This window comes from Mytilus galloprovincialis, chromosome 12 (assembly GCF_965363235.1).
Source record: "Mytilus galloprovincialis chromosome 12, xbMytGall1.hap1.1, whole genome shotgun sequence".
In the NCBI taxonomy this organism is placed as follows: domain Eukaryota; kingdom Metazoa; phylum Mollusca; class Bivalvia; order Mytilida; family Mytilidae; genus Mytilus; species Mytilus galloprovincialis.
Window position 1 is genome coordinate 77,683,620 of NC_134849.1, and position 6,000 is coordinate 77,689,619.

Below are 6,000 nucleotides of genomic sequence, written 5' to 3' on the forward strand. Positions count from 1 at the left end.
TGGCACCTGTCTTTGAAATTTTGGAAATGGTACCCGTTACCATGGAAATAGCAAAAATTTCAAAAATTTCAAATTGTCATGGAAACAGGGCGAAAGTTTAACATTGGCCCAATGGGAAAACATGTTCAAGCTTCATTTCCTGCACGAATATTAGATCAAACCTTCTACAACTTAATGAATATGTTACATGGCATGTCCCAAAGTGGCACCTGTCTTTGAAATTTTGGAAATGGTACCCGTTACCATGGAAATAGCAAAAATTTCAAAAATTTCAAAATGCTCCAAAATTGACGAAACTTTACAACAATGTTAATAAACATCTGTAGATGCGGTCTTCGACTTTGGAATTTTCAAAATGGCTGCTGTTCACCTGGCAAATGGGGAAGGGTGCCATCCGTTATTGCTAGCAATTACAAATCTAGTTATTATTATTATTATTTTTCTTGCAACACATTTTGTCCAGGTGATTTCTCGAAATCCAATGGATCAATGTTGATGGAACTCTACTATAGTGAGGACCCCCATGTCAAGTTGTGCACGAAGCATGGAATGGTTTAAGATGGCTGCCGTTACCATGGAAACGGAACAAATGTGAAAAAATCTAGTTTTTTGTTTTGGTGAACTGTTTGGATATGCTTTAACTCAGAATCATTATATTTTAATACAATGTAGGTGCCCACTATATACAGGTGTTGGATGATTTTGGCATTCATTGGAACTACTATGTTGCCATGGAAACTACACCAAATATTTCAAAAATCTCAAAATGCTCCAAACTTCATGAAACTTCATAGTAACGATGAGCAACATTGGATGATGTGCCATTTGGAGTTGGAATTTCCAAAATGTCTGTAGTTACCATGGAAACAATGCGAAAAGGTCAAAAAATTAAAAAATAAATAAAAGTCCTGCAAACTGGATGAAACTTAACAGAAATGGTCACTGGCATAAGCAGAGTTGACTTTTGAAGTTGGAAATTTCAAAATGGCCGCCGTAACCATGGAAACATGAAAAGGAAATACCAAAAATTGCAAAAATTGCAAAATGCTTCAAAATTAAAGAAACTTTACAACAATGTTTTTAAACATCTGTAGATGCGGTCTTTGACTTTGGAATTTTCAAAATGGCTGCCGCTCACCTGGCAATGGGGAAAGGGTGCCATCCGTTATTGCTAGCAATTACAAATCTAGTTATTATGGCACCCTCAACGGAGTTGGGGTGACATATTGTTATTCTACGTTTCTTTTTTTTCTTATTATTTTTCTTCTTGCAACAAATTTTGTCCAGGGGATTTCTTAAAATCCAATGGACCAATGTCGATGCAACTCTACTATAATAAGGACCCCCACGTGCAGAGTTGCAGTAAGCATGGAATGGTTCAAGATGGCTACCGTTTCCATGGAAACAGAACAAATGTGAAAAAATCTAGTTTTTGGTTTTGGTGAACTGTTTGGATATGCTTTAACTCAGAATCATTATATTTTAATACAATGTAGGTGCCCACTATATACTGGTTTTGGTATGATTTTGGCAATAATTGGAACTACTATGTTGCCATGGAAACTACACCAAAAATTTCAAAAATATCAAAATGCTCCAAACTTCATGAAACTTCACAATAACGATGAGCAACATTGGAAGATGTGGAATTTGGCGTTGGAATTTCCAAAATAGCTGTTGTTACCATGGAAACAATGCAAAAAGGTCAAAAATTTGAATTTTCACAGAACATTCCAGAACATCAATGTTAAATTTATTCTAGAGACATGAAACTTTATGAAAATGTTCTCCAGTATGCCAAGATAACAAGACAATATTTTGATAGTTCAAAATGGCCACCGTTGTCATGGAAACTGGGGCCAAGTTTTGCATTAACCCTATGGAAAAATGCATAAAATCTGCATTTTCTCAGAGAGTAGTGCACTAAAGTTAATGAAACTGTATTGATATATAACATGACATGTGGCAATGAGACGTCTGCTTTTAGAAGTTTGGAATTATCTACTGTAACCATGGTTGCAGCACAAATGTTCAAAATTTCCAAAAAAAATTATGTGCTGCAAACTGGATGAAACTTTACAGGAATAGTGACTGTCATGTGCGGAGTTGCATTTTGAAGTTGGTTTTCCAAAATGGCCGCCGTAACCATGGAAACAGCAAAATTGTCCAAAATTTCAAAATGCTCCAAACTAAATGAAATTTTGCAAAAATGATGACTTGCATGTGTAGACGCACTCTTTGACTTTGGAATTTTCAAAATAACTGCCGCTCGCCTGGCAATGGGGGGACGAGGGTGCCATCCGTTATTGCTAGCAATTACAAATCTAGTTATTATATTTATTCTTCCACACTTTTTTGTCCATTCTATTTCTCAGAATTGACTTAAACAATATTGATGGAACTATACCATAATGTTGACCACCACATTCTATAGTGCAGTGGGGTATGGCATCATCAAGATGGCTGCCGCTACCATGGAAACGAAACAAATGTGAAAAAATCCTGTTTTTTGTTTTGGTGAACTGTTTTGATATGCTTAAACTCAGACACATTATATTTTGATACAATGTAGGTGCCGGCCATATACAGGTGTTGGATGATTTTGGCACTCATTGGAACTACTATGTTGCCATGGAAACTACACCAAAAATTTCAAAAATATTAAAATGCACCAAACTTCATGAAACTTCACAGTAACGATGAGCAGCATTGGAAGATGTGGAATTTGGCGTTGGAATTTCCAAAATATCTGTTGTTACCATGGAAACAATGCAAAAAGGTCAAAACTTTGAATTTTCACAGAACATTCCAGAACATCAATGTTAAATGTATTCTAGAGACATTAAATGGTATATGATGGTATATATGATTATGGAGGGAAAACATTGCAGCGGTAGTTTGACTTTGGAATATTCAAAATGGCCGCCGTTACCATTGGAACAGCAAAATTATGAAAAACTTCAAATGCTTTAAATTTAATGAAACTTATAACAAATTTTGCCTAGCTTATGTAGACTTAACTTTTGAGTTTCGAATTTTCAAAATGGCCGCCGTTGCCATGGAAACAGCAAACATTTTCTAAATGGCTGCCGCTGGCCTGGCAATGGGGAAAGGGTGCCATCCGCTATTGCTTGCAATGGCAAATCTAGTTATTATTATTATTCTTCCACCTTTTTTGTCCGGCAGTTTTCTCGGAGCCAATGGAACCAATCTTAATGATAGTTAACTATAATACGGAACACAAAATTTCGGGTTTCTGTAGGTCTTAAGACCATAAAAAATGGCTGCCGTTACCATGGAAACGGAACAATTGTGAAAAATTCCAGTTTTTGGTTTTAATGAATTATTTGGAGATGCTTAAACTCAGAATCATTATATTTTGATACAATGTAGGTGCCGGGCATATACTAGTTTTGGGATGATTTTTGGTAATCATTGGAACTATCATGTTGCCATGGAAACTACACCAAAAATTTCCAAAATATCAAAATGCTCCAAATTTAATAAAACTCCACAGTAACGATGAGCAACTTTGGTAGATGTGCAATTTGGCGTTTGAATTTCAAAAATGTCTGCCGTTACCATGGAAACAAGTCAAAAATGGTCAAAAACCCTAAAGTGGCATTTACTTTCTTAAAATGGTAGGTCAAATCCATTGAAACTTTGATGGTATGTTCCCTCCCATGTACCAATTAGGTATCTGCCATTAGAAATTTGGAATGGTATCTGTTACCATAGAAACCAGCCAAAATGTCAAAATTTCAAAAATTTCAAAATGGTCCAAAATTGATGAAACTTAATTTATTTGTTGACTGTCAAGTCTGCATGAGACTTTTGAAGTTGATTTTTTTAAAAATGACCACCGTTGCCGTGGAAACTGCAGAAATGTCAAATATTTTCAAAATGCTCCAAATTTGATGAAACTTTATATTATTGTTAACTGGCATGTATAGATGAGACTTTTGACTTCGGAATTTTCAAAATGGCTGCCGTTGCCATGGAAACAGAAGAAATGTGAAACTTTTGACAATGCTCAAAATGTACTGAAAATTTACAGAAAGATATATCGCAATGCGTTGATCTGCAGCATTCACTGTTAAACAAGTTTGAAATGGCTGCCGCTTAATAGTGGCAACAGGGGGAAGGGTGACATCCGCTATTGCTTGCAATGGCAATTCTAGTTATTCTTCTTCTTCCTCTTCTTCTTCCGCCACTTTAAAAATGAACTTGTCCGCAGCATTTCTCCAAAACTACTTGTCAGATTTACTTAGGGTTTCATAAAATGTTAGACTAATATGTCAAGGTGAGCCATCAATCGTTCATTTGTGCATTAGGGTCTATTAAGGGGTATTTGGGGGTCAGAAAGAAGGGAGGGGTTTACTATAGAACCCTATGGGATTTTATTTTCTAAAATTTTCAAATGAATATAACTTGAAAACTGTAAGTGATAGATACATGCAGTCTTCAGAAATGATTAAAGGACAATAAAACCAATCACATGAAATATACAGGAGTCCCTGGACAGGGGTCATCCCTACCCCCTTCAATTCTAAAATATGCTTTTAACTTGTAAATGGTCCAGATCCCCACCCCTAAACCATATATATTCTTGTACGGGACAATAAAACTAATCAAATGAAATTAAATAAAAGTTCCTGGGGGTCACCCCACCCCGTTCAATTTGAGAATGTACTATTATCTTGTAAACGGTCCAGATCCCCACCCCTAAACCATATATATTCTTGAATAGGACGATAAAACAAATCAAATGAAATTAAATGGAAGTCCCCGGGGGTCATCCCCACCCCGTTCAATTTTAGAATGTGCTATTATCTTGTAAACGGTCCAGATCTCCACCCCTAAACCATATATATTCTTGTAGGGGACAATAAAACTAATCAAATGAAATGTAGGTAAAGTCCCTGGGGGTCACCAACACCCCTCCTGTTTGAATACTTGTAAATGGTGGAGATCCCCACCAGTAAGCCATATATATTCTTGTATGGGACAAAAAATCAAATCAAATGAACATGGGACCATATGAATTGCGAGTTATGGGAGCTTTGTTTGGGAGACTTCGTAACAACATCCTGTTACAATTACTTCTTGTTGTTTATACTCTTATATCTGGTAATAGTTCTAAATTTGTTGAGGTAAAATGATCTTTTTATGACCTGTTTATATGTGTTTGTGCTCAACCGATCCTTTTACTTTATGTTCGATACTCATTTGTTCCTTATTTGATTTTTATACGTTCTACCTTTAACTGCTTTATGTCCGTATGTTTGAAGATGGATCTTGGTTCCAAGGGATGAAATCACCGTGTTAGCGCTTGCATAACAAAAAGATGTGGTATGATTGCCAATGAGACAACAACCCACAACAGACCAAAATGACACAGAAACTATCAACTATAGGTCAATGTATGGCCTTCAACAATGAGCATAGCCCAAACCGTGTAGTCACCTATAAAAGGCCCAGATATGACAATTTCAAACAATTCAAACAACAAAACTAACGGCCGTATTTCATATGCAAAGAAATAAACTAAACGGAAAACAAATATGTAACACAAAAACAAACGATAACTACTTAATTTCAGGCTCTTGTCTAGGGACAGGCACATACTAACATAATGTGGTGGGGTTAAACATGTTATCAGGGTGTACATCGTTTCGGAGCATGCTATTACCTTGTTTAATTCGTTCCATCACTCGCTTATAATTCGCTTATAATACGTGTATCATACGTTGCACCTTTTAAAACATGATTTTCAATTGTTTTGTTGTCTCTGGTGGTAGATTTGGGTTCTTCTTAGAGGTGATATAACTCTATAAGCGCATATGTACCCGTTCCAGCGCTCGGATAATACCCTGTTAAATATTCGTTACTTATTCGCTTTTAATACGTTTGTTGTACGTTGCACCTTTTAGAAAAGGATTTTCAATTGTGTTCATATCTCTGGTGGTTATAATGTGTTCTTATAGATGAAATATCCCT